At 43.7% G+C, this 26,812-nt stretch overlaps 1 protein-coding gene and 1 long non-coding RNA gene across 17 annotated transcripts in view; one reads left to right on the forward strand and one right to left on the reverse strand.

Moving 5' to 3' along the window:
• Window positions 1–562: 562 nt before the first annotated feature.
• LOC123034779 lies at window positions 563–26,504 on the reverse strand. The gene is made up of 3 exons (XR_006416841.1): window positions 26,406–26,504; window positions 2,961–9,318; window positions 563–1,598 (listed from the first exon to the last, which is right to left on the reverse strand). It is a non-coding gene; the product is annotated as an uncharacterized LOC123034779 (long non-coding RNA).
• Window positions 25,949–26,812, forward strand: part of SUPT20H (SPT20 homolog, SAGA complex component) — a 94,236-nt gene continuing 93,372 nt past the window's right edge. For 5 of the 16 annotated variants that reach the window (XM_044452425.1, XM_044452426.1, XM_044452435.1 and 2 more), the window contains exon 1: window positions 25,952–26,647. The gene's annotated coding sequence lies outside the window, so the exon portion shown is untranslated. Of the gene's footprint in view, window positions 26,648–26,812 lie in introns of all 16 variants that reach the window. The other 11 variants (XM_044452424.1, XM_044452420.1, XM_044452429.1 and 8 more) reach the window with 7 other exon arrangements.

Below are 26,812 nucleotides of genomic sequence, written 5' to 3' on the forward strand. Positions count from 1 at the left end.
TGGTCCTATCACTTCCTGGCAAATACATGGGGAAGAAATGGAGGTTGTGACAGATTTTATTTTCCTGCGCTCCAAGATCATCGCAGACGGGGACTGCAGCCAAGAAATTAAAAGATGCTTGCTCCTGGGAAGGAAAGCTATGGCAAATCTAGACAGCATACTAAAAAGCAGAGACATCACCCTGCCAACAAAAGTGCGTATTGTCAAGGCTATGGTTTTCCCAGTTGCAATGTGTGGCTGTAAAAGGTGGACCATAAGGAAGACTGAGCGCAAAAGGACTGAGGCCTTTGAATTGTGGTGCTGGAGGAGACTTCTACGAGTCCCTTGGACTGCAAGGTGATCAAACCGGTCAGTCCTAGAGGAGATCAACCCTGACTGCTCTTTAGAAGGCCAGATCCTGAAGATGAAACTCAAATACTTTGGCCACCTAATGAGAAGGAAGGACTCCCTGGAGAAGAGTCTAATGCTGGGAACAATAGATGGCAAAAGAAGAAGGGGACGGCAGAGGATGAGGTGGCTAGATGGACTCACTGAGGCAGTTGGTGTGAGCTTAGGTGGACTCTGGGAGATGGTGGAGGACAGGAAAGCCTGGAGGGGTGTTTTCTGTGGGGTCGCAATGGGTCGGACACGACTTTGTGACTAACAACAATTGCTAGATCTGGACATAGGTCATGTAAGGTCTTGAGTTTTACAGAAAAAATACAACTTTGCCAGCTCTTGCTTTCAGTTGCATAGTATATTTATTGGCCACCTAATTGATTGCCTCAAGTACATGTTTGCAATAAACAGATGGCTGCCTTGATGCAATTCTGAGTCATTCTTCTGCTTTATTCTAAGCCAAATTCTCTCTCGACATTTGATTCTACTTTATTTCCTATTTTTGCATTCCAGTCACCTATGATTATCAGTGTGTCTTGTTTTGGTGTGTTATTTTTATTCTTTTAACACCTGAATAGAAGTTTCTTCCTTCTTTAGAATCTGTTGTTGGATGGGTAGGGTTTTAAAGAATTCATTGGACTTCGTATGATATCCCCTTCCTAGTTGGGCTGTATCTTGTTTTCAGTGTTAGAGCTACTCTGTTTCTTCCAAGTCTGTCATTCTGAGAGTGAAACACTTTGTTTGTCTAACTGAAAGTGTTTCATTGCAGTCCACTTTATTTTGTACCTCAGTTAGTCAGTCAATTAGTTTATTGCATTTAGCCATAGGCCATTACAACTCAACAAGCTAAAACATTGAATTCACAAATAAAACCATAAATAAAACATATTAAAACATAATACTAAAAAGACAGACCAGGTGTGATTCAGGACAGCTCTTACCTTTTTTAGCTGCAAGAGCAAAAAGAGAGACTCAGTAAGACACGTGCACAACAATATCTGACAACAAAAACACTAACTTCTCAGGATCAGAGTAGGCATTGAAGGTGGGTAGTGCACTAGACAATTTTCCCCCCTAGGTTCACAATATAATGAACAGTGAAGAATAGAGTGCAAGAGGTCCTCTATTTTAGGTGATTCACAGATGCAGACACGCTGCTCCATTGGAATATGGGAATAACGACCAGTTAGTAAGGCTGTATACGTGGCTTGGAAACAAGGCTGTAATTAGGGATGGAAACAAAGTAATCAGATCTTAGATGGTCATGTTTAATTAGTTTAAACCAAGGAGAGGCCTTGGAATGCAGAACTGAAAAATGGTCAGTTAGGGCATCTGAATGATACATGGGAATTATCAACTGTAGTCCCTAGGAGATTGTCAGAGATGGAGTATCTGTCAGTGATGGCATTAAAGAATCTGAGTCATTTAGGGTCTTTTGATGATAATAATTTGAATAATTTATGCCCTAAGGAGTTGATGCTGGAGCGAATGTTCCTGTTCCAACGCTTTAATAAGGCAAGGTGTGCACGTGCCCTAGGAGAAGGGACCCCTGTTTCTGCTCTTGACAGAGCAGAGGTAGGGCAAGTATACACCTCAAAAAAGCATTCTGAATTACCTCCAAAGAAGATAGTATATTCTCATTCCATCTCCATACTTCAATACCATATAAAAGATGGGGAACGACCTTGGTTTTAAATAGCTTCAATGCAGGATCGATCAAACATCCTTCTTTAGTATAAAAAAGTGCAAGATAGACCCTGCAATCCTAAGAGCTTTTAACTGTTTCAAGGTGGAGTTTCCAGTTTAAAGTGTCCCTAAATGTGACCCCTAGATATTTTAAAAAATGACATTGTTTGATTGGGTTACCAAGGATGCTCCAAGATGAAATTCTGGTTTTTTTCTGAAGACCATTACTTTGGTCTTGGCATAATTTATGTTAAGAGCTTCTAGTTTACAATAGTGGCCTAACTGTTGTAAAAGCCTTCTTAAACCAATTTTTGTTTGGGAGATCAGGACCATACCATCAGCATTTAGTAGTACTGAAATTTTTAGCTGACCCAATGATGGGGGTGTAAAATGCAGTCCTGATACGCACTCTACAATATTATGTAAAGGTTGAATAATAAGGGGGCCAGCACACACCCCTGCTTCACACCTTTTCTAATGGGAATTTCTTTTCCCACCCTGATTTGTGCAACTGTGTCTCTGTGGATCTCCTGGAGCAGAGAAAGAAGTCTTTTGTCTATGTCCATTGCAGCAAGCTTAGCCCATAAGTGTGATCTATTGATGGGGTCAAATGCTGCTGCCAGGTCAACAAACACAACATCGAGTGCCTTTCTTTGCCCATTAATACCAACGTGGGCCAGTTGATACGATATTTGGCAGTGGTTGATGGTTCCAAGGCCTTTCCAGAAACCTGCTTGTACTGTGTGTAGAATATGCTCCGTATCCACCCAATCTTCCAATTTTGTCAGTAGGTATTTACTATAAAGTTTTGCTGGAACATCAAGCAAACTTATTGGTCTATAATTTTGTGGGTCTGCTTTATCCCCGTTTTTATGGATAGGGGCTACAATGCTTACCTTCCAGCCGGGTGAGATCTGGCCTGTTTCATTAACCAAGAAGAACACTCTGGCCAGATTGGAGCCCACCATTCTGGGAAGGCTTTAAATAAATCTGGTGGAAGCATATCCTCTCCAGGGGATTTGCCACGTTTCAGAGAGGCAATTAGATTGCTGATTTCAGCAGCTGAAACAGGCAGCCATTCCAGTGTCTCCCTGGGAAGGAAAATGCTTCCTGTGGCTGTTGAGACCCAAAAACAGTACTGAAATAAGAAAACCAAACATGGCCTGGTCGGTATGAATCGACCTGGCAATAAGGACTATTCTTATGGTTAGCGACCAGTTCCCAAAATTGTGAATCTCTTTTTTTGGAAACTGCTCAGTCTAGCTCTTGCCAAAGAAACTTAGCATGTTCCAGTTTCTTTTGCTTAATTAAGTTTTTATAGTGGGACCTAAGTAATAAAAGATTAGACAACCCACCTTCCCTACCGTACCTAACTTGTCTCATGTGTTGTGACACGAGATAAGTTCTTTTTTAAAGATTTTACAGTCATGATTGAACCAGCCATCTTGAGCATGGGCTGCTTTTTTGGTCTATTGTTTATAAGACGCTTAAGATGGTTGTTAATCTCACTGAAGAATTGTGTAACATCGGAATTGTGTTGCAAGAGTCTCTCAAGCAGCTCAATTCCTGGCTCGACAGAGTATCAGCTAAAACAGAATGTATTCTGTTAGACCATTTAAGTCTCCTAACATTAGGAGTGAGATCCTCTTCAAAATCCATAAGCGGTTCATCATGACATTGGAATTAACTTTAAGGGACAAGTGTTGTGGGCAGTGATCGCTCAAAGTAAGGTCTAAAACTTTGAATTTAACCACCAGATTCAGTAAGGTGGGAGTAATAGCTATATAAACTACAGTGCTGGTCCTGCCAGTCCCAGGGTGAGTATAGGTGCCACCAGTTATATCAAAAGAGGTGCCACAGAGTATATGGAGATTAGACATGGAAAGGAGCTCAAAAAGATTTAACCCATACTTGTTCACTATTGAATCCTTTGAAGATTGATCTAGAAATTGGGCATGCCTAGCATGCTGAGCATTCAGGTCATTTCCTTCCTCAAAGATGCCTGCTCCTATTCTCGCCTTAAAATCCCCACATAGAATAACATGTTCGTACGGGAAATGAGATATTAACGAGTCTAGCATATCAGTTAACATGTCCCAGATGCAGGCCCTACTTGAAAAAGGTGAGCTCATGGGTGGAATGTAGACATTTACACATAGTAAACTTCTAAAATAATCACCTTCAAGGAGTAGGGTCTGGAAATTACTGGGACAGTTGTTCTCTACAACCTAGATGTCAATGTTTAGGTCCACTGATACCAATGTAGCCATGCCTCCACTTCCTTGACCCTTTGAGTGAGTTTTGGTTGCAGGGACAAAATAAGTCCTGAACCCCTGAATATCCAAAGAGTCAGGGTTCATGAGCCATGTTTCTTGAAGGCATAATATATCAAAGCCATGGATAAATCTTATAAAATCGGAATCGTAAAGCTTATTGAGCCAACCCCCCAGGTTCCAAGAGAGGAACTCATGTTGTCAATCGGCATTTGACATCTTATTTTGGACCTCATCAGAGACCCTAAAAGAGGAACCATACTTTGGGGGGCCCTCCACCACACTGGCATTGGCTGCAGAAATGAGGACAGGTGTTTTCCAACCTGCCTTCCCTTGAGTAGAAGTGGAGGAAGTGACTTCTGAGTGTCTTGTATTTGCCCTCAATGGAATAAGAGGAGTCGGAAGTGAAGTAGTGTCAGGACAATTCTCAGGTGATGAAGATGGACCAAGTGACTTTGAGTTGTTTTCTAGCAAGGATGTTTGGTTAGACAATTCAGAAGGTTTGTATTGATTTTCTTCAGGATTACTGTCAAGCTGATAGTCCAAAGATATTAAATGAATTAAGGGCTTTGCTGCTGCTTGAGTCAGCAGCGGTGTTTGTTTCCGTTCGTCCAACCTTCTCAGTATGTCATCTTACTCTTCATTTGGTAGAGCTTCAAAGGAGGTAATTAGACCTGATTCCAAGGCATCATCAGTGCCAGATCTTTCTCATGTAAGTTCAGCATGATTATTCTGACAAAGTCTAGTCAAGGTTGCTGAAGGTGCTGGGTTACTATGGTTTTTATCATTTGGCTCCTTATCTGTGGCATAAGGCAGGAGAGTGTCTGCTTGGGGAGATATGCCAGAAAGGATGCTTCTTTTTTCATCGTGGAAGACTCTTAATGGATATATTTGAAAGGTAGAAAGAAAATGTTTTATTTTAAACAGCATACCGGGAATGATTAAAAGATGATAAAATGCATTTGTGGCCTCTCATGCTAGGGAGCCATTTCACAGCACTTAAATCAATCGTCTAACTTTGGCATCAGAGAAGAGATAGAATAATAGCTCTTCTGGTGGACCAGCACTCAATATTAAATCTGTTGGGTGTACTTCTTAGTGCAACCTGATGTGTTTTAAGAACACGGTTGTACATATTTTACTTAACTCCTTGGCAGAAGATGGAACTGCATGCAGTGCCTCTGATCATGTATCCTTTCTGGACTTAGGGAGTTCTTCTAAACAGTTTTGCTTCCTTAGACTATCTGTGGGCAGGTCCGAATTGGTGCCAAAATTAAAGGCTGTTTCAGAAGCTGCCAGCTTGTCTACAAAGCCCTGCACAAAGGTTTCAAAAGCTGTTTTTAAAGAATTCACCTTTGTATTTATTTGAGTTAACTGCTGGAAGATTGAAATCAGAGTTTGGGCAGTTAATAGACATAGTTTGGCAGCAAAGCCTGTTGTAAATTCCTTGGATGGTTGATTGTTTTGTTCTTCCCACCCCAAAAAGGTATAAACATCAGGAGAGGGTAACATAGGCAAAGGCTAGTTCAAGTGAATAGACACCTTCTGCAGAGTGGAGGACAAGTCTAATAATGTTTTTTTCTCAATTTCTGATTCCAAGACCCAGTTTAGTAAATCGCAGCTGTTAGAAGTAGAAACAGAATAAAGGAGATTTATCTTGTTCTTATTACTTACAGTTTTCCCGGGCGTCACATACGCTTCAATGTTTGGTTGTTTACTTGGCTTGGGCAGAGTAGATAAACCAGGGCTAGTCCTGCTGCGTTTGTTGTTCTTGTTCCTCACCATTGCAACAGTGGCTTGTATAATATTTCCAGGAACTTACAGATTCAAGATGCAGTGTCTTTTGTAGGAGGCTTGATTTTAAAACACTACTACATAAAAATTAGTAAGAATTAAAATGAGTAAGTGGATAATAAACTAAAACTGATAATATTGATAAGGTATCAGAGGGAGCTCAACAGAGAGGCTGTTGCTCTGTTGCAATTTGGAAAAAGCCCTAATTTGTACCTATTCTTGCTTTAAGGTCCCCATTTGCCTCAATTCATACTTCTCAAGTTCCATATCCAACTGTATGTGCTTGCAACATCAGACTTTGTTTGCATTTCTCTGCATGTCGGCCACTAGACTTCCATTCAGTTTTGATCTAGATGCATCATTAGTGACAGCACTATTTGTATTTGTCCCTTGTTCTCAGTAGCTGATTGGATGCCTTCTGAGTAGGGAGTCTCTGGCACTACCTCCTGTTTTAATTTGGATTGTTTGATTACAAGTTTTAAAAAGTAAGAAATATTCAGAGGTGGTTTGCCAATGATTTCATCTGCACTGTACTAATTAAAGTTAGCGTGAACATCACTACTGTTCCTTTACTACTTGTCCATAGCTGCTCCCACAATGCCACAATGGGGATCATTAGGAGAAAGACACAGAACGGAAATGCAATACACAAATAAAGTATAAATACCCAGTCCCAAAGACTACAGAGCACTTCAGTGGAAAAGAGTTTGCTTGCATATAATCCCAGATTCATGGCATTTCCAATTAAAGGGTCACAAGTAGGAAAGGTGGGAAAGAGATCTGCTTGTGGCAAGATGAAGCAAAGTCCTGATTCAGCTATTCCTTTCTAGCTGTATGTTAAAACAGTCACTGAAAAACAAAATAGAGAACCTTGGCTGTACAATCCTGATCTCTAGTGGGCAAATAAGTCATGGCAGAACAATAACTGGTTTCTAACAAGATCTCTTACGTTCCCAATACACTCCATGCCACTGAGACTTATTTAAACCACATTGCAGGCTGATGATTGTGCAAAGTCAGTTGCTGGAAATATTCCTGTGACACATCCTGTAGATCAATTAGCCCCCCTGAGCTAAAGCAAGGGAAATCAACACACCATTCCTCAACATTCATAAATGTAAATCTCCTGTATTATGATTATTAGACTTGTTAAGCACACACACGAATAAGGAAGGCACTAAACCTGCCACCTTTGTGCAAGAGTAGGGGGACTAGTTAAGATCAGCAATTTGGATTCTGATGGACCTGGAAATCCTGGAATGTTTCCTGTTGAGTGTGGCTGTTTTGCCAGGTATATACAGAGACATGGTGAAGGCTCCTAAGAGGCTTCCCACAACAGAGAAAAACTGTGCTGAACCCGAACATGTGAGACTGAGTTTTAGAGCCTTCTCTATGGTGGCGATGGTGGCAAAATGGGATGTTGTGTGGGTGTGATGTTGGATTATGTCAGCTGAGACTGACATCATGCTTTGCGTTGAACTCAAGCCTTGGACGCCAACTACATTGACTACAACAGGGACATAGGTGTCGGTATTTTTTGCTGAAAGGGAGTTTTCAAAGTTGCTTTGGTTTGATTTAACAGATGCACATCATCTCCTGTGGTTTTGTGGGCAATTTGCTGAATTCTTCCTTGTGTGTGGTTCACACACAGAAATCTAAACATCCACACAGAGTAGAACTTGTTGCAAATTCTGACTTCATTTTATATATTCCACGTGTTTGTCTTTCTGTCGGTCCAGGATATTCACACAGCTTTCTTCCAGCACATATCAATTTTCTTCTTGTCAGCTTTCACAGGGATACATAGTGATCAGGAATACAATAATGCAAATGACCTTGGCTTTGGTCTCTGGTAAAGTGTCCTTACACCTGATCATTTTCTCCAATTCCTTCACTGCTACTCTTCCAAGTCTCAGTCATCTTCTAATTTTCTGGCTGCAGCCTTGCTTTGAATTGAAGATTGAGCCAAAGTATGCAAAATCTTTCACAATTTCAATGACTTCATTGTTGAAATTAAAGTTGTATATTTCTTCTGTAGTCATTATTGCTGCTTTCAGCCAGTATTATCATGTCATCTGCATATCTTAAATTATTGATATATCCAAAAATTCTTGACTTTCCTCCCCAAAGCTTGCCAGTGTCATTTGTTCCAGCATAGAAGGGACACATGTAAGTGGGCTTTATGAGTTAGTTATATCACTAATTCATCTTCCAGGAAAACAGCATACTTAATGAGTCTATGGGTCTTTGTGTCATATGTGTGTTTCCATCCCACACAACAGGGAGTCTCCCACAACCAAACACTCTTCTCTTCTTGTTCTTGCAAGCCTTGGTATTGTAGGACTCCTGACTGGCACATTTGAATCCATATGGTTTCCACATGCACCATGTGGGAGGCTGGGTCACCTTAAGGCTGTGATGAAGGGTTTTTGGCAGGAAATTCCTCAGTCTCTGGCTGTCGGTGATTCTTGTTGTTGTGTAGCTATGTTGGAGGTTCTATATTGTTGTGTAGATCCTTGGGACATGATCAGCCAGCCCATGCCTCATGCTCACTAGCCAGGTATGTCCTACAATATCTTTGCCAGTATTTGGTTCACCTGTAGCCTCTTGTTCAATGGTGCATGAGATGACTTCTAGTTCTTCCACTGCAGGCTGCTCTCTACTCACATCCTCAAGTAACTGAAAGCAATTTCATAGTTCCACTGCTTCCACTGGTGCAGAGCATGTTCTAGTTCTTCTAGTTTTTCTGTACCTGTCACCCTTTTCCAGGGAGTTTTCTTCTCATTTTCCATTTCCTAAGGATTTTCTCTTCTTCTACCTCAGTTTGCTGTTGCACTTCTAGCTTCTGTACTACTCTTAGCTATTACAGTTCCACTGCTCTATCTAAAAACTCTGCATCTTCTTTTATTAACTTGAGGATAGATACTCGCTGCTCTAGTGCTCTCACCTTTCCTTTTAACAGGCTACTAGGTTGCACTTGTTGCACATGTAGGTCATGTTGTCCTTAGGCAAGAAAACAAACATTGCACAGACTTTATAGATCACCATCATTGAAGAGTCCTCGTGGTCCATTCTTCCTGCTATCTTTTTGATTCTAGCTTTCTGGGCCTTTTGTAACCGCCACTGCTTTCTCCTGTCTTCTCTGAAGGTTAACAACACAGTCCTACTTGTAAATGGGAGTGTAGGACTGTATTGCAAGGAAGAAAGTGGGGGGGGGGATGAAGGAGAAAAAAGAAAAAGAAAAAAGTTAGGGACCTACATTGACCCCTCCCCCTGCCAAACTTGCTGCCATACTTCTGTTCATTCTCAGTGGTCACTCACTCTGATCACTCACTCTCTGGGAACTTGGCTGCTTGTATCCCAGTCCCTAGGCCAGCTGAGGCAGGTTCCTCTGTTCTGCTCAGCAAGGAGTCAGGATCCAGAATGAATCTCCCCACCCACATAGCTGCTGCTCATAATCAGACCACTTCCTTTCAGTTGCAGATCTCAGGACCATGTGGCTTCTTGGAAAATACTTCTTGCTGCACTGGTACAGTCTCCTCACCCCTTTGCCTCTCCTTCCACTACAACTCGGCCACCAAAGTCCTGTTAGTTCTCCCAATTTGCTTATTCTGATCACTCACTCCCTGGGAGTTCAGCTGCTTGTATCTCAAAATCCCTAGACCAGGGGTCTCAAACTCACGGCCCGTGGGACGATATTTTGTGGCCCCCGCTTGATATCAAAGTTTAGTGATAGTGCGGCCCGCGTGTTTTTCTCACATGCACCTGCGTGAGTCGTTACCCTGGGCGCAATGTTCCCTCTAAGCTGCGCGCCGGGCCGGGCAGGGCATGGGGGACAGGCCCTGCGGCCTTCAAAGCGCCGGCGGCATCCAGGCCGGCCTCCAGGAGCGACGCGGGATGAGCGGTCCACCACCACCGCTGCCGTCCCGGCGCGCAGCTTAGAGGGAACATTGCCTGGGCGTTTTATATTTTTTGTCACCTGTGGGCTACCATAGCTCAGGGTTGTGACAGCAACGCAAATTAACAACGTTAGTCACTTGAAACATGATTCGGGAGTGTCACCGAGTGAAGGGAAAATATATCCTGTCACCCAGTGCAAATACGTTTTTTTTTGTCACCCAGCCCCAGTTGTGTCTTTCTCAAAACCTGCCGTGAAGAGAAAGGTTGGCGATGAGCACAGGCAATTTCAGGAGAAGCGGGAGACGGAATATTTTTTTGTTGAGCACAGGGGCATCCCGACGTGTCTTATATGCACAGAGAAAGTTGCGGTGCACAAGGAGTACAACATCAGATGTCATTACTCAACTAGACATGCTGAGGAGTATGCAAAATCCCAGGGAGATGAGAGAGAGGACCATGTCGCCAAACTTAAAACAAGTCTACTGAGGCAACAAGATTTTTTCAAGAAAGCAAGCAAAGAGAGTGATGCGGCAGTCGAAGCCAGCTACGTAGTGAGTGAGATGATTGCTAAGGCAGGAAAGCCATTTAAAGACGGCGAGTTCATCAAAAAGTGCATGTTACAGGCTGCAAGTATAGTCTGACCCGAAAAAAAGGGTCAGTTTAGCAACATCAGCCTCTCAGCCAACACAGTGGCAGAGCACATTTCTGACCTGTCAGGTAACATTTACGATCAACTGCATGAGAAAGCTAAACATTTTCATGCATACTCGGACGCTCTTGATGAGAGCACAGACGTCACTGACACTGTGCAGCTCACAATATATGTCCGTGGTGTTGACGACAATGTTGAAGTGATGGAGGAGTTACTCACAGTGATTCCAATGCATGGCCAGACCACCGCTCAGGAGATATTCCGCCAGCTGTGTGATGCCATTGCAGATGCCAGCTTACTATGGAAGAGTTTTGCTGGAATAATAACCGATGGAGCGCCATCAATGACAGGGAGGAGAAATGGAGTCGTGGCATTTGTTCAAAGAAAATTGGAAGGAGAGGCTGTGGAAGAGGCCATTGCTCTGCACTGCATTATCCATCAGCAGGCCCTTTGCAGCGAATGCCTGACGTTTGACAATGTGATATCTGACATTGTGAAATGTATCAACTATATCAGATCCAGGGGCTTAAAGCACCGGCAGTTCCGCGCCTTTTTAGAGGAAATAGAGTCAGCGTATGAGGATGTGCTCTACTACACCAAGGTATGTTGACTTAGCAGGGGAAACATCTTGAAGAGGTTGAGTTGAGAGCAGAGGTGAAAACCTTCATGGAGAAAGATGGGATGGCTGTTCCTATACTAAGTGATCCCAAATGGCTCATGGACTTGTTGACATCACACAGGAGCTGAATGTACTGAACAAGAAATTACAAGGCCAGGGGCAGCTTGTCAGTGCTGCCTATGACAATGTCAGAGCATTCTCCACAAAACTTGTGTTATGGAAAGCCCAGCTTTCTCAGACAAACCTCTGCCATTTCCCAGCATGCAAGGCACTCATGGATTCTGGCACACCATTCAGTGGTGAGAAGTATGCTGATGCCATTGTAAAGCTACAGGAAGAATTTGATCACAGGTTTGCAGATTTCAAGACACACAGAGCCACTTTTCAAATTTTTGCTGACCCCTTCTCCTTTGATGTGGAAGATGCCCTCCTGTGCTTCAAATGGAGCTAATTGACCTGCAGTGCAATTCTGAACTCAAAGCCAAGTTCAGGGAGGTGAGTGGAAAAGCAGACAAGCTTGGACAATTTTTGAGAGAATTGCCCCTTACCTTCCCTGAACTTTCCAGGATGTTCAAGCGGACCATGTGCCTTTTTGGGAGCACCTATCTGTGAAATGCTCTTCTCCACCATGAACTTTAATAAGTCAAAGTTCAGGTCCAAACTTACTGATGAGCATCTTCAAGCCATACTGAGGGTCTCAGTTGCTTCCTTCCTCAAGCCAAATGTGGCTCAGCTGTGTAAGAGGAAGTGCTGTCAGGTCTCTGACAGCAAGGAGTAGGAGGAAATAAGAGAAGCCTATGTTCTGAAGAACCGTTCATGTTCTGAATTATTATTAGTAAAGATTGAGAAGATTGGATCAGTTTTACTTTTTTTGGAATACTTGAAATCCATTTTTTGTGGAATACTTGATGCGGCCCAGCCTCACCCAGACTCTACTTCCAGCAGCCCCCAGGTAAGTTGAGTTTGAGACCACTGCCATAGACCAACTAGGGCAGCTTCTTCTGTTCTGCTTAGAGTGTGATAAGGGAATGCCTGCACCAATCAGGATACTGTCTCACAGAAGGTACTCCATAAATATATGTATACAGAAATGCTGCATCCATTGGCCAAACACACAGGCTAGCATGAATATTGATGATGGAATGATTGTTATTAGGCATGATTCTCCTCTCCCATCAAAACTTGATGTATATTTGTATAAACAAACAATGATCAAACCAAAGTTCACCAAATTCATTTCATAAAACAAAAGTGCAGTTTGTTCTAAAGTGAAAGCACATATTTTTGAGGAGTTTTGGGATAGATCGATGCATTGTCTGATGGATTAGGGCATGGCTGATGAACCAAAATCAGAGGGTAACTATTAGTAGGGGATCATCAGGATGGCAGCCGGTGATGAGCAGGGTCCCCCACGGCTCTGTCCTGCAACCAATTCTGTTCAATCTTTCCATCAATGACCTGGAAGAGGGGGTGACCAGTCTGCTGATCAAATTTGCATACTAAAATGGGGGCTGTGAATATAACAGAGGAGTAGGTACTCCAGATCCAAAAAGATCTGGACAGACTATGGAAGTGGGCATGGGACAACAGGATGGCATTCAATGTGGGTAAGTGCAAGGTCTTGCACTTGGGGCATTCGAATCGTTGTCATAAGAACAGGTTAGGAGACAAGTGGCTGGAGAGCAGCCCTTGTGAAAGGGATCTTAGGGTGCTGGTTGACTGCTGTCTAAACACGAGTCAGCAGTGTGATGTGGCGGTCAAAAGGGCGAACACCACCCTTGGTTGCATAACTGGAAGCATGGCTTCTAGATCAAGAGAGGTATTACTACCATTCTCTACGACTCTGGTGCGCCCGCAACTGGAGTGTTGTGTTCAGTTCTGGGCCCCTCATTACAGGAAGGATATAGCCAGGTTAGAGACAGTGCAGTGTAGGGCCACAGGGATGGTGGCTGGATTGCAGGGAAAGCCATATGAGGCGAGACTAAGGGTACTGGGTCTTTTCGGCCTGGAGAAGAGGGGACTCCAAGGGGATCTGGGGTTCATCCTGACAGTTAAGACCCCTAGGTTATGAAATGGGCTTCCACGGGAAGTGGTTGAAGCTCCATTGGTGAGGGTGTTCAAGAATAGGCTAGACATGAACATGGTAGGCATGTCATGAGCGAAGCTGGCTGGAGCCAGGGATTGGACTAGATGGCCCAGGATGCCCTTCTGAGTTGCTCTGTTTCTATGTTTCTATTTTTCTCTACAGTGTGAAAAAGAGGATGGGAATGGGAGTAGGTAAAGCTAAGATTCATTTGCAATATTGACTGGGCTACTGTGCAGTTATATTCCATTATCACAGTTTTAAAATTCCTTGCTTGTCCTGTCCATTATTTTCCACTGTTCTCAAGTATCTAAGATACTCTCCACTACTGAAAACTTAACGTAAGATTTTCCACTTTGAGTGGTGGGTGTCCACCCTCCAAGAAATAAGAGAAAGTAAAGAATTATTGGACAGAACAATGGAACTTTGGGAAGAACACGAAGAATTAAAGATAGATGAGCAACAGCAGGTTGAAGCAGAAATGGAGAATGCTGAACTGGGGAAAACCAATGAAAAAGAAACTTCCTGAGGAATGATAACAGGAGCAGGAGAATCAGAAGTCACTCTGCTCCAGTGGAACCACTGGAGCTAAATAATCACTTTCAGCTACTGGAGTATGGAGCCTGTAGAAAAAGAATTACAAGGGAGCCTAGGCAACAGAGAGTATGATGCAGAAAAACTACTGACCAAGAAAAAAAAAATAGTCATGGTAGGAGACTCCTTTTTGCATGGGACTAAAACCCAAGGATGTTGCAATGACCCATGTATGCTGTCTTCTTGAAGTTCAGATTAGAAATGTGACTAAAAGACTTAAAAAGCCCATAGACACCTTCCTGTTCTTCTAATCCATGTGGGAACAAATGGCACTGCCAAATAGAGCTACAAAAAACCTGTCAGATTTTGAAGCTGTAGTGTTCTCATCCATCCTCTCAGTATATGGAAGAGCAATGGAAAGGGAAAGAAAAATACTTCTTTCCCTTTCTTGTACAACTGGCTATACTTCTTGTACAACTGGCTATGAAAGTGGTGCTGACATAAGAAATTCAGGTTCTGGGACCACTTGGAAGATGAATTGCTGGGTGCATCTCATGGGAGGTGGAAAGAATATGTTTGCCCGCAGCATGAAGAATTTCATCATAGAATCACAGAATCATAGAATAGCAGAGTTGGAAGGGGTCATGGAGGCCATTGGGCTCAACCCCCTGCTGGTGCAGGACACCAGTTCACACCAACCCACTCAAATGGCTGGCCAGTTTCACCTTGAATGTCTCTAGTGTGGGGAAGGCTTCAAATTGATTCATCCAGGGAAGGGAGGTATGAACTTAGAGGCAACAGTGGATGAAGGTTTATGCACCATAACAGAAAGAAGAGCTGTAGTAATGCTCTAAATAGTCTTCACAAGAATGAAGGAAATATAAACATGGGCTTCAGTGGCTGTATATTAATGTTTTGTATGGGAAACAAAAATAATGAACTTGAACTCTTAATATACGAAGGCAAATTTAACTTGATAGTGCTGGAAAATTTCAGATAAACCCTGGTGGAAAACCATTGCTTTATGTGCCTTTGTGTTATAAAATCAAAAACACACCTCTTTCTCACAAAGCAGCAGAATTCTCATCCAGGTTGCTGTTTAGTGGTGCTGTTGCCTTAAGAAGATGGCATTATTAGCTGGACTGAGAAGCTGCTGGATGCTAATACTATTAGTGAGGAAATGCAGCAGAAAAATTGAAACAATGGGGGCCATTGTTTTTGAATGGATCCACCTAAGTATCTAGTTGAAGGGTTCTCAAACTACGGCCTGTGGGCCGGATTCGGCCCACCATGCCCATTTATCTGGCCCAGCTCAGAGGTTTTGGACTCCCTCCACCCGCGCCTGCACCTGCTGCTGCCTGCCTTGCTGCACACAGCAAGGTGGCGGCTTGCTTGCTCAGAGATCGTTTTGGACTTGCTTGGGGAAAATGATCTCCGAGTGGGCAAGCCACCACCTCGCCACGCACATGCCCACCGGTGCTGCCACAGCCTCACCGGCCTGCACCTATTGCCGCCGCCTTTCAACTGGCCCCCTGTTGAAAAAGTTTGAGGACCCCTGATCTAGTCCCACAGAGGCAAGCCCCTGCTGAGTGTGGTTGTCAAACCAGACCTCCTGAATGATTCCTCCATCAGACATATTTGCATGTTTAAACAGAAAGACCCGGCTGACCTGAACTGTCAAGAATTTGCTAGACTGACTTATCAATACAGCAATGTTTTCCGTACTATTGTTACCAGTATTTCTGATCAGTTTATGTCATGCCTAAAGACATCAAGTTGCTATTGTACCAACATTATCTGGAAACTTAACACTCTGCATTGGTGCACGTGAGTAGCAGGTTATAAAAGTGTCTGTACATGGGCTGTGATTTTGTAGTTGGCAGTGAGATCCTGGTAGCCATGCTGTCGTAAGTAACTGCAGGGGTCCTGGGTGATCATTCAATAAAACTAGTGAGGTTCAAGGCAAAAGGAGTCTTTCCTAACAGAACCTGGTTATCTTTGCTGCGACTGCCATCAAGGCTTTCCCAACAATAGGTATTACTGAAACTTGGTAGGATGACTCTCATGACTGAAACACAGCAACCTGTTAAAAGAGCAAATGAAATAGGAAGGGGGTGGTGGCATTATATTTTCCTTCTACAGAAATACAGGTCAATGAACCTGATAGCCCCATTGAGAGCACTGAGGTAAAAAAAAAAGTGTTGGGGATTAAAAGGAACATTATTAAGAGTCTATTATTGACCACCTAATCGAGGGGAAAATGAGAAAGAATGTTTTGTTGAGAAAATTGCCAGTATTTTAAGGAAGTGTGATGTGATACTAATTGGGGGCTTCAAATATCCAGATATGTGTTGGGAGACAAATTCTGCCAAAAGAGTCCCCTCCAAGAAATTCTTGACATACAGTACAGATAACTTTTTTCTACAGAAAGCAGAGGATGGAATTAGAGGTTTGGCTATCCTTAAGAGTTAAAAGGGATGATAGAATTCTATGACAAGGTTTTGATGGAGGGGACGCAGTGGATGTGGATTACCTGGATTTCAGCAAGGGCTTTGACAAAGTGCTGCATGATCTCCCGGATGAGAAATTGAGGAGTTTTGAGATAGAGCAATGCACTGTCCGATGGACTGGGGCAGAAGTCCATGAACTTTTTCAACAGGGGGCCAATTGAAAGGGGGGTGGGTGCAGGCTGGCAAAGTGGCTGCGGCGGTGGAGAAGGCAGGCACAATCGCACCCATCTCCCCCCACCAAGCATGACCGCAATTGCACCCATCTTCCCTGCACGAGCACAACCGTGATCGTGGCCAACTCCCCCCACCGCTGCACAATTGTGCAGGGAAATCGGGAGTGATCGTGCAGGGAAGGCGGGTGCAGTTGTGGGTGCACTAGCGCAGGGAAGGCAGGCGTGATCACGGCCATCTCTCCCCCCCTCCCCCAGCACGATCGCGGCCATCTCCGCCCCCAAGCACGACCGCAATCACGCCCGTCTTCCCTGCACAAGCGCAACTGCGATTGTGGCCATCTCCCCACTGAGTACGCCTGCGCCAACTCAGAGCTTTTGGACTCACTCGGAGATTGTTTTCTCCAAGGCAGGCTGGATAAATCAGCATGGCGGGCCGGATCCAGCCCGCGGACCGTAGTTTGAGGACCCATGGATTAGGGCATGGTTGACTGACGGAAAGCTGAGGGTAACCATTAGTGCGGAATCATCAGGATGGCAGCCAGTAACAAAGCAGGGTCTCCCAAGGCCAATCCCATTCAATCCTTTCATCAATGACATGGAAGAAGGGTGACCAGTCTGCTGATCAAATTCCCAGATGATACTAAAACTGGGGCCATGGCCACAACTGAGGAGCAGGTACTCTAGATCAAGAAGGATGTGGACAGATTATGGAAGTGGGCAGGAGACAACAGGACAGCCTTCAATGTGGAAAAGTGCAAGGTCTTGCACTTGGGGCATAGGAATGAGCATCATAAGTACAGGTAAGAGGACAAGTGGCTGGAGAGCAGCACTTGTGAAAGGGATCTCAGGGTACTGGTTGACTGCTGTCTAAACATGAGTCAGCAGTGTGATGTGGTGGTCAAGAGGGTGAATGCCACCCTTGGTTGCATAGCCAGAAGCATGGCTTCTAGATCGAGAGAGGTATTACTACCACTCTATATGACTCTGGTCGCCCGCAACTGGAGTATTGTGTTCAGTACTGGGCTCCACATTACAGGAAGGATATAGCCAGCTTAGAGTCAGTGCAGCGTACGGCCACAGGGCTGGTGGCTGGATTGCAGGGAAAGCCATATGAGGCAAGACTGAGGGAACTGGGTCTTTTCAGCCTGGAGAAGAGGGGACTCCAAGGGGATCATATAGGTATGTGAGGGGGTATCACATGGAGGTGGGTAGAGACCTGTTCTCCCCTGCAGAGGAGGGCAGGATGCGCTCCAATGGAGCCAAGCTCAAGGAAACAAGGTTCTATTTGGATACCAGGAAGTACTTCCTGACGGTTAGAACCGGAGGGGTATGGAATGGGCTTCATGGGAGGTGGTTGAGGTCCCATTGGTGAGGGTGTTCAAGGATAGTCTAGACATGCACATGGTAGGCATGTTGTGAGCAGAGCTAGATGGCCCAGGAGGCCCCTTCTGACTTGCTCTATGTTTCTATTTGGTGGGTAAATTAGAAATTATAGGAATTCTGCGGAAAAGTGGTCACAACACATTCTGGTTCCTGACTCCTAGCAGATCAGAGCTAGCTGCCCCAGCTCGGCTAGGGCCTATGGGATATAAGCAGCCAAGCTTCCAGCGAATGAACAAAGTGAGCAAACAGGAGTTTGGTGGAAGAGGAGTTGTAGTGGAAGAGAAGACAGAGGCAGGTAGAGGCAAAAGCAAAGCAAAGACAGGCTTGCACTAGCCCAGCCAAAAATCATTGTTTTCTAAGAGACAACTGAGGGTGAGTTGCCTGATCAGCTAGCAGCAGCTGTGTGGGTGGAGTGAGTCATTCTGGTTCCTGACTCACAGCAGAGCAGAGAAAGCTGCTCCAGCTGGTCTATGGCCTCTGGGATTTAAGCAGCTAAACTCCCAGAGAGTGAGTGACCAGAGGGAGCATACAGAGGGAGGAAACAGGATTTTGGCAGAGGCGGTTAAGGGGGAGGTCCCTAACATTCCCTCTCCTTTGTTTCTCTACTTTATTTCACCTTAATCCCACCCCCCCACACACACACACACGCACATTTGTTTTTCTTCCCTGTAACAGGTTCCCATATACTAGTAACACTGTGTTGCTAAACTTTAGTGAAGACATCTGAAAGCACCAGTTGTCACAACAGCCCCCCAAGACATAATCCACTAAACAATGGATCGAGGAGACTCCACAGTGGTGGTGGCCTGACCCAACTGCAACAGCTGCATACTAATAGCCCTGTTACAAGAAAAGGTGAGAGCACTGGAGCAGCAACTGTCCACCCTGCAGATTACAAAAGAAAACGAAGAGTTTTTAGACATAGTGGAGGAGTTGCAACAGCTAAGCATAGTCCAGAAGCAGAAGAGAATGCTGAAGGAAGGGGAAATCAGGAGGAAACTCATTGGAACAGTGTGACAGTCAGATGGAGAAGGCCTAAAAAAGAAGCAGTGGAGCTCTCAAACCACTTTAAGTTGCTTCAGGAAGGGACGTGTGAGAAACCCACTGTCAAAGACGACACACTGTGTAACTCTGAAAAAGAAACAAAAGGCCAATCAAGAAAGGGAAAGGATACCAAAGCTTGCAACAAAAAAAGGAGAAAAGTGATTGTTGCGGGAGATTCCCTGTTGTGCAAGTCGGAAAAATATGTATGTTGCGATGACCCAGAGAATCACTAAGTATGCTGTCTCCCTGGTACCAAGATTAAAGATATAACCAACAAGGTCATGCAACTCTACAAATCCCCCTTCCTTCTCTTCCATGTGGGAACTAATGATAATGATACCGCCAGGAGAAGCTTTGATGAAATAACATCAGACTTCGAAGCTCTAGGTAGGAAAATCAAAAATACCGGGGCCCAGGTAGTGTTATCCCCAGTCTTACCAGTATGTGGAAGAGGAACTGTTAGGGAAAGAAAAATCTTTCAAGTGAATGACTGGCTACAATGACGGTGCCGGAAAGAGAGAGAGAGATTTGGATGCTGGGACCATAAGCTAAGCTTCCTGGAAGATGAACTACTGGCAAATGAAGAGCTGCACCTCACAAAGAACGGGAAGCAGATGTTTGGCCACTATATGAAAAACTTCAGCAGGAGAGCTTTAAAATAAAACCTACAGGGGAGGGAGATGTGCAGCATGGAATAGCATCACCTGGGAAAGATGCACATATTTCAACAGAGAAAAAACCTCAAGCAAGGCCCAACACCAGTCTCACAAAAAATGTAGGAAGAAAACCAGGGCACAGCGAAAATGAAATTCGATGTTTCTACACCAATGCCAGAGTATGGAAAACAAACATGAACTTGTGCTCATAGTACATAAGGGCAATTATGATCTTATAGGGATTAACTAAAACTGGGTGGGATAACTCACATGACTGGAACTCTACAATAGATGGATACAACCTGTTTAAGAAAAATAGAAAGGACAAAAAGGGAGGTGGAGTTGCACTATACGTATATATCTGCACAGAAATGCAAGAGGAAGAACTTAGTAGCCCCACTGACAGCATCTGGCTTAATTTAAAGGGAGCAAAAAATACGAAAAACCAAGTTATTGGCATCTATTACCGACCACCCAGTGAAAAAGAGGACAAGGATGCAACCTTCGAAAAGCAACTTGCCAGCATTTCCAAGAAGAATGATGTAGTCATCATGGGGGACTTCAATTTCCCTGATATAGGCTGGGAGACAAATTCTGCCAAGCTTGGCCCCTCCAAGAGATTCCTGACATGCGTTGCTGACAACTTTCTCCAGCAGAAAGTAGAGGAAGGTATGAGAGGATCAGCTATCCTTGATGTAACATCAACAGGGATGGCCTGGTGGACAAAATAGCAAGCATGGGAACTCTGGAGGAAAGTGACCACATGATACTTGAATTTTCAATTATAAAGGAGACAAAGGGTAACTGGAGCCAAACACGCATCTTGGACTTCAGGAAAGCAAACTCAGAAAAATGATAAGCAAAGTGCCATGGCAACACACCCTTAATGGAAAAGGAGTCCAAGAGGGCTGGGAAATCTTGGAAAGGAAGATTCTCCAAGCACAACTATGAACAATTCCATCAAGAAAAAAGTGTAGAAGACAGCAGTGGAAGCCCATGGTGCTTCACAAAAAGTTAAGTGATAGTCTTAACATGCAGGACATGCACAGGAAGTGGAAGCAGGGCCAGGACATGAAGGAAGAATATAAACAAATAGCAATGAATTACAGGGATGATGTCAGGAAGGCTAAAGCAGGAAATGAACTGAGAATAGCAAGGGAAGCTAAGCACAACAAGAAAGCCTTCTTCAGATACATTCAGGACAAAAGACATGAGAAAGAGAAGGGTGTCCAGATACTTAAGGTGGATGAGAGCCTGATAACAGATGACAATGAAAAGGCAGAGGCACTCAATTCCTACTTCGCCTCAGTCCTTTCCCACCAGAAAATCTATAACCAAGAGGAAGTACAAGCTGAAAGGGAGAGATGGCAGCCCAAGATTGACAGACAAATGGTCAAGGAATACCTACATGGAATGAACATGCTCAAATCCGCAGGCCCAATAAACTCCATCCCAGAGTCATAAGAGCTTGTGGGGGAACTCTCAGAACCACTGGCTATTTTCTTTGAGAAATCTTGGAAAACAGGAGATGAGCCAGACAACTGGAGAAGGGCTAGGGTCGCTCCTATCCTCAAAAAAAGAAAAAAAGGTGAATCTGGGGACAATAGACAGTCTGACATCAATCCCTGGAAAAATTCTGGATCAAATGATTTAAAAAATCCATCTGCAAGCATCTTGAAGAAAGTGCAGTGATTAATAGAAGCCAACATGGATTTATCAAAAATAAATCCTGTCAGACTAATTTAATTTCATTTTTTGACTGGCTACACCCCATATGGACAAAAGGAACACTGTGGAAATAATCTACCCAGATTTTAGCAAAGTTTCAACATAGTGCCCCACAACATTCTATTAAGCAAAGTATTTGAGTTACATCTTCTGGATCTGGCCTTCTAACGAGCAGGGTTGATCTCCTCTAACACTGACTGGTTTGATCTCCTTGCAGTCCAAGGGACTCGCAGGAGTCTTCTCCAGCACCACAATTCAAAGGCCTCAATTCTTCAGCGCGCAGCCCTCCTTATGGTCCAACTTTCACAGCCATACATTGCAACTGGGAAAACCATAGCCTTGACTATACGGACTTTTATTGGCAGGGTGATGTCTCTGCTTTTTAGTATGCTGTGTAGATTTGCCATAGCTTTCTTCCCAAGGAGCAAGCGTCTTTTAATTTCTTATCTGCAGTCACTGTCTGCGGTGATCTTGGAGCCAACGAAAATAAAATGTGTCACTACCTCCATTTCTTCCCCATCTATTTGCCAGGAAGTAATAGGACCAGATGCCATGATCTTATTTTTCTTAATGTTGAGTTTCAAGCCAACTTTTGTGCTCTCCTCTTTCACCTGCATCAAGAGGCCCTTTAGTTCCTCTTCACTTACTGCCATTAAAGTGGTATCATCTGCATATCTGACTGTTGATATTTCAACTTGTGATTCATCTAGCCCCACCTTTTGCCTGATATGCCCTGCATATAAGTTAAACAGGCAGGGCGACAGTATGCAGCCTTGCCGAACTCCTTTCTCAATTTTGAACCAATCAGTGGTTCCATGTCCACTTCTCATTGTTGCCTCTTGACCCGCATACAGGTTTATTTTATTTATTTAGATTTTTTTGTATGCCGTCCCATTCGCATGAGCCTTGGGACGGCTTACATACAATAAAGGTTTCTCAAGAGACAAATAAGATGGTCTGGTACTCCCATCGCTTTAAGAACTTGCCACAATTTGTTGTGATCCACACAATCAGAGGCTTTAGCATAGTCAATGAAGCAGAAGTAGATGTTTTCCTGGAACTCCCTAGCTTTCTCCATGATCCAGCATATGTTGGCAATTTGATCCCTAGTTCCTCTGCCTCTTCGAACTCTGTCTGTACTTCTGGTAGTTCTCGGTCCACATACTTCTGGAGCCTATCTTGTATAATTTTGAGCATAACTTTGCTAGCCTGTGAAATGAGTGCAATGGTACAGTAGTTTGAACATTCTTTGGCATTGCCCTTCTTTGGGATTGGAATGTAAACTGACCCTTTCCAATCCTATGGCCACTGTTGAGTTTTCCAAATTTGCTGGCATGTTGAGTGTAGCACTTTTACTGCATCATATTTTAGGATTTTGAATAGCTCAGGTGGAATACTGTCACCTCCGCTAGCTTTGTTGTTGCTCAGACTTCCTAAGGCCCATTTGACTTCACATTCCAGGATGTCTGAGTCGAGGTCAGTGACCACCCCATCCTGGTTATCAGGGACGTTAAGCTCTTTCTTGTATAGTTCTTCTGTGTAATCTTGCCACCTCTTCTTAATCTCTTCTGCCTCTGTTAGGTCCCTGCCATTGTTGTCCTTTATCTTGCCCATCTTTGCATGAAACATTCCCTTCATATCTCCAATTTTCTTGAAGAGATATCTGGTCCTCTCTATTCTATTGCTCTCTTCTATTTCTTTACACTGTTCATTTAAGAAGGCCTTTTTCTCTCTTCTAGCTATTCTCTGAAATTCTGCATTCAATTGGGTGTATCATTCTCTTCCTCCCTTGCCTTTCATGTCTCTTCTTTCCTCAGCTGTTTGTAAAGCTTCTTCAGAAAACCATTTTGCTTTCTTGCATTTCTTCTTCTTTGGGATGGTTTTAGATGCTACCTCTTGTACAATATTGTGAACCTCCGTCCATAGTTCTTCAGGCACTCTTATCAGATCTAATTCCTTAAATCTATTTGTCACCTCCACTGTATATTCATCAGAAATATGATTTAGGTCCTACCTGAGTGGCCTAGTGCCACTTTCTTTAATTTAAGCCTAAAGTTTGCAACAGGAAGCTTATGATCTGAGCCACAGTCAGCTCCTGGCCTTGTTTTTATTGACTGTATAGAGCTTCTCCATCTTTAGCTGTAGAGCATATAGTCAGTATGATTTCTGAAGGTGTTGTGGGCCTTCATAGAACTGGTCAACTTCAGCCTCTTCAGCACCAGTGGTTGGGGCATAGACTTGGACTACTGTGATGTTGAATGGTTTGCCTTGGATTCAAATTGAGATCATTCTGCATTTTGGAGTTTGTATCCCAGTACTGCTTTTCCTACTCTTTTCTTAACTATGAAGGCTACTCCATTTTTTCTGAGGGATACTTGCCCACAGTAGTATACCTGATGGTCATCTGAATTCAATTCACCCATTCTTGTCCATTTTAGTTCATTGATTCCTATGATGTTGATGTTCAGACTTGTCATCTCTTGTTTGACCACGTCCAGCTTGCGTTGATTCATGGATCTTACATCCCAGGTTCCCATGGAGTATAGATCTTTGCAGTATCGGACTCTCCTTTCACCACCAGATACATCCACAACGGAGTGTCTTTTTGGCTTTGACCCAGTCGCTTCATTCTTTCTGGTGCTACTAGTACTAGCCCCCTGCTCTTCCCCAGTAGCATACTGGACATCTTCTAACCTGAGGGGCTTATCTTCCAGCGTCCTATCTTTTTGCATTTTGGTACTGTCCATGGGGTTTTCATGACAAAGATACCTGAGTGGGTTGCCATTTCCTTCTCCAGTGGATCATCTTTTGTCAGAGCTCCCTGGTATGACCTGTCCATATTGGGTGCCCCTGCATGGCATAGCTCATAGTTTCATTGAGCTACACAAGCCCCTTCACCATGACAAGGCAGTGATCCATGAAGGGGTCTCCCTCACTAGAGACATTCAAAAAGAAATTGGACAGACATCTGAGTGGAATGGTGTAAATTTGTGTCCTGCAACAGCAGGAGGTTGGACCTGATGGCCTTCATGGCCCCTTCCAACTCAACTCTTTTATGATTCTGTGAACACACTTGAATTCTTGATTTTAAAGCAAAGAGCAGTTAAGTGGATTTCCCAAAAAAATATGTTGGGAATAAAATCAGCTTTATTAAATGCATAAGAGTGATTAAGTAAGCACCTGTGACAAGTGACTTTAATGAGAAAAGGGGTGCAAGATGGCTAGGGTTTTTTTTAAAGGACCTTTTAAATTCATAATTGGAAACAATTCAAGCAAAACATAGCAGACTACAGAATAAACGACTGTAGGTCCACAAAAGCCTTGTAGTTGTCATAAAAACAAAAAAAGACATGTATTAAAAGTGGAAGGAAGGCAAGTTCACAAAGGAAGAGTATTGAAAGGTGACACAGAAGTTCAGGAATGACATCAGGAAGGATAAAGCTAAGAATGAGCTCAGGAGAAAAAAAAGATACTTTTATTCCAGATATGTTCATAGAAAATGACAGGGGAAAGAAATGTTGGTTCAACTTCTAAGTGACCATAGCAAATTGCTAACAGATGACAAAGAGTGGAATTGCTATATGGCTCAGTCTTGTCAATTGGGGTCCTGCAACAGCAGGGGGTTGGACCACCCATTCAAAGTCCCATTCCCTTCCCTGCAATGCTTATGTGACACCAACTCCATAAAACACTCTGCATATGCTTTGTTCCTTTGTAGTTAGTCTTAAACTGGCTACCTTTCAGTGCTGTTGTATTAGAAATACCTGCTTGCTGTTAATATAGTGTTGAACACTTGACTATATGCTTCCTTTGGATCCAGACATTCATTCTTTGCAGGTTTGATATTCTGACATGATTACAGATGTGAAAAAGAGGAATAAAAAGTTTAAAAAATTGAGAACTGAGTGCACCAGAAAGAGGTGGCCTGAACATTTCCCATCATAGCAAGGCAATCTTCCAGATTTTAAGTACTCATCTCAGCTTTCTCTACTTTTGAGACATTTTCCAAATCTCCAGCTAGTCCAGAAGAGCAGAATTTATGAGTCATTCTCTTTCTGCAGTTCCTTTTCAGGACTGTTATTTTGGTTTGATAGCTATCAGAAAACAAACAAAAACCAACCAAACAAAAACCCAGAGATTCATCCCAGTGATGAATGGGACAGAGTGATTCGATCCATTCTGTTCTGCAACCTTTTCAGCATTTGTCTACATAGGCTGGTGTGCAAAGCAAGCTTGGGCTACATACAGTGGACTGGGTTCAGATAATCCTACTCGTAGGCTATTGCATCTTTACAAGCCAGTAGCAGCAGCAGCTTCCCAGGCAGAGAGGATGGGGATGTGAAAGTAGGAGGCTTTGCAAAAACCAGTTGCTTTCTCTTTCGAGTGCATGAGGGCAAGGGAAAGTTTCAGGAGCTGTGTGTGGTCCTTTAGTTTTGTGTTGAGAAGGGTAGCATGCAGGATTCCTCAGAGCCCTAGGGAACTGTAGTAGAGACATGAGGTTTGTGCAGATGAGGTTTGGGTGGATGGGATGTAAACTGTGGAGTGTGATGCGTGAAAGTCAACGTGGGGTGAGGTAGTGAAATGATTGTGGGCAAGAGTAAAATTTGGAGAGGCACCAGTTCCAACGCAGGTACAGGCAGCAAAATAGCTTGGGCCAGTCCCGGGAAGAGCAATCAGCTCTGGACTAGAATTACCAATTATCCGAGCATAAAGAATCTACAAAGCAGATTAACTGAATAAGTAAAGACTAGCAGGCGCATTTTAAAACATGTGTTCACAATACAGAGACATAGTAAATAGAGTTAAAAGGTCGGAACACGCGCGCGAACGTTGAGGTGTATTACAACCTTGTAAGTACACTGGCGGGCAGCTCCTTTTCTACACCTCTCCGTTGTGCCTGCTTAACTTGACAGGGGAGAGTAAAAATGCCTGTAAAGAGGAGTCTACACTACATTTGTTTCTCACTATTTCACGGCGTTGGCGTAATTTTACCTGACAGCAGGGACGGAAGCTTCGTTCGGCTTCAATTTGCCGTTATGGCGTTTGCGTAGAGGGCGCTCGTACCAGCTCGGCAAAGTCACGGGAAATAGAGCTACTCTTCGCCGACGCTTTGAGGAAGTACTGCAATTGGATTGTGCCGTCCGTGACGTGAGCCTTTTCCTTGACCAGAGAGAAGGCGCTCTCTATGGCGTTGGACCTTATGCAAGTCCCCGGCCTGAGGCCTGTGCAGAAGGGTAAGAAGGCTGTCGTCGTTTGGGATAAGGAAATGTGGGGGAAGATGTGGTTTTTAAGTCCGAAGCGAAAGTCGAAGCGATAATTATTGTCGGAATTACTTTAAAGGTCTGTGTTTGTTGAAAACCGTCCTGTGAACTCCCGCCATTGGGCGGTATAACAAATAA

The sequence above is a fragment of the Varanus komodoensis genome, unplaced genomic scaffold (genome assembly GCF_004798865.1).
Source record: "Varanus komodoensis strain SLA01 unplaced genomic scaffold, ASM479886v1 scaffold72, whole genome shotgun sequence".
NCBI classification, from domain to species: domain Eukaryota; kingdom Metazoa; phylum Chordata; class Lepidosauria; order Squamata; family Varanidae; genus Varanus; species Varanus komodoensis.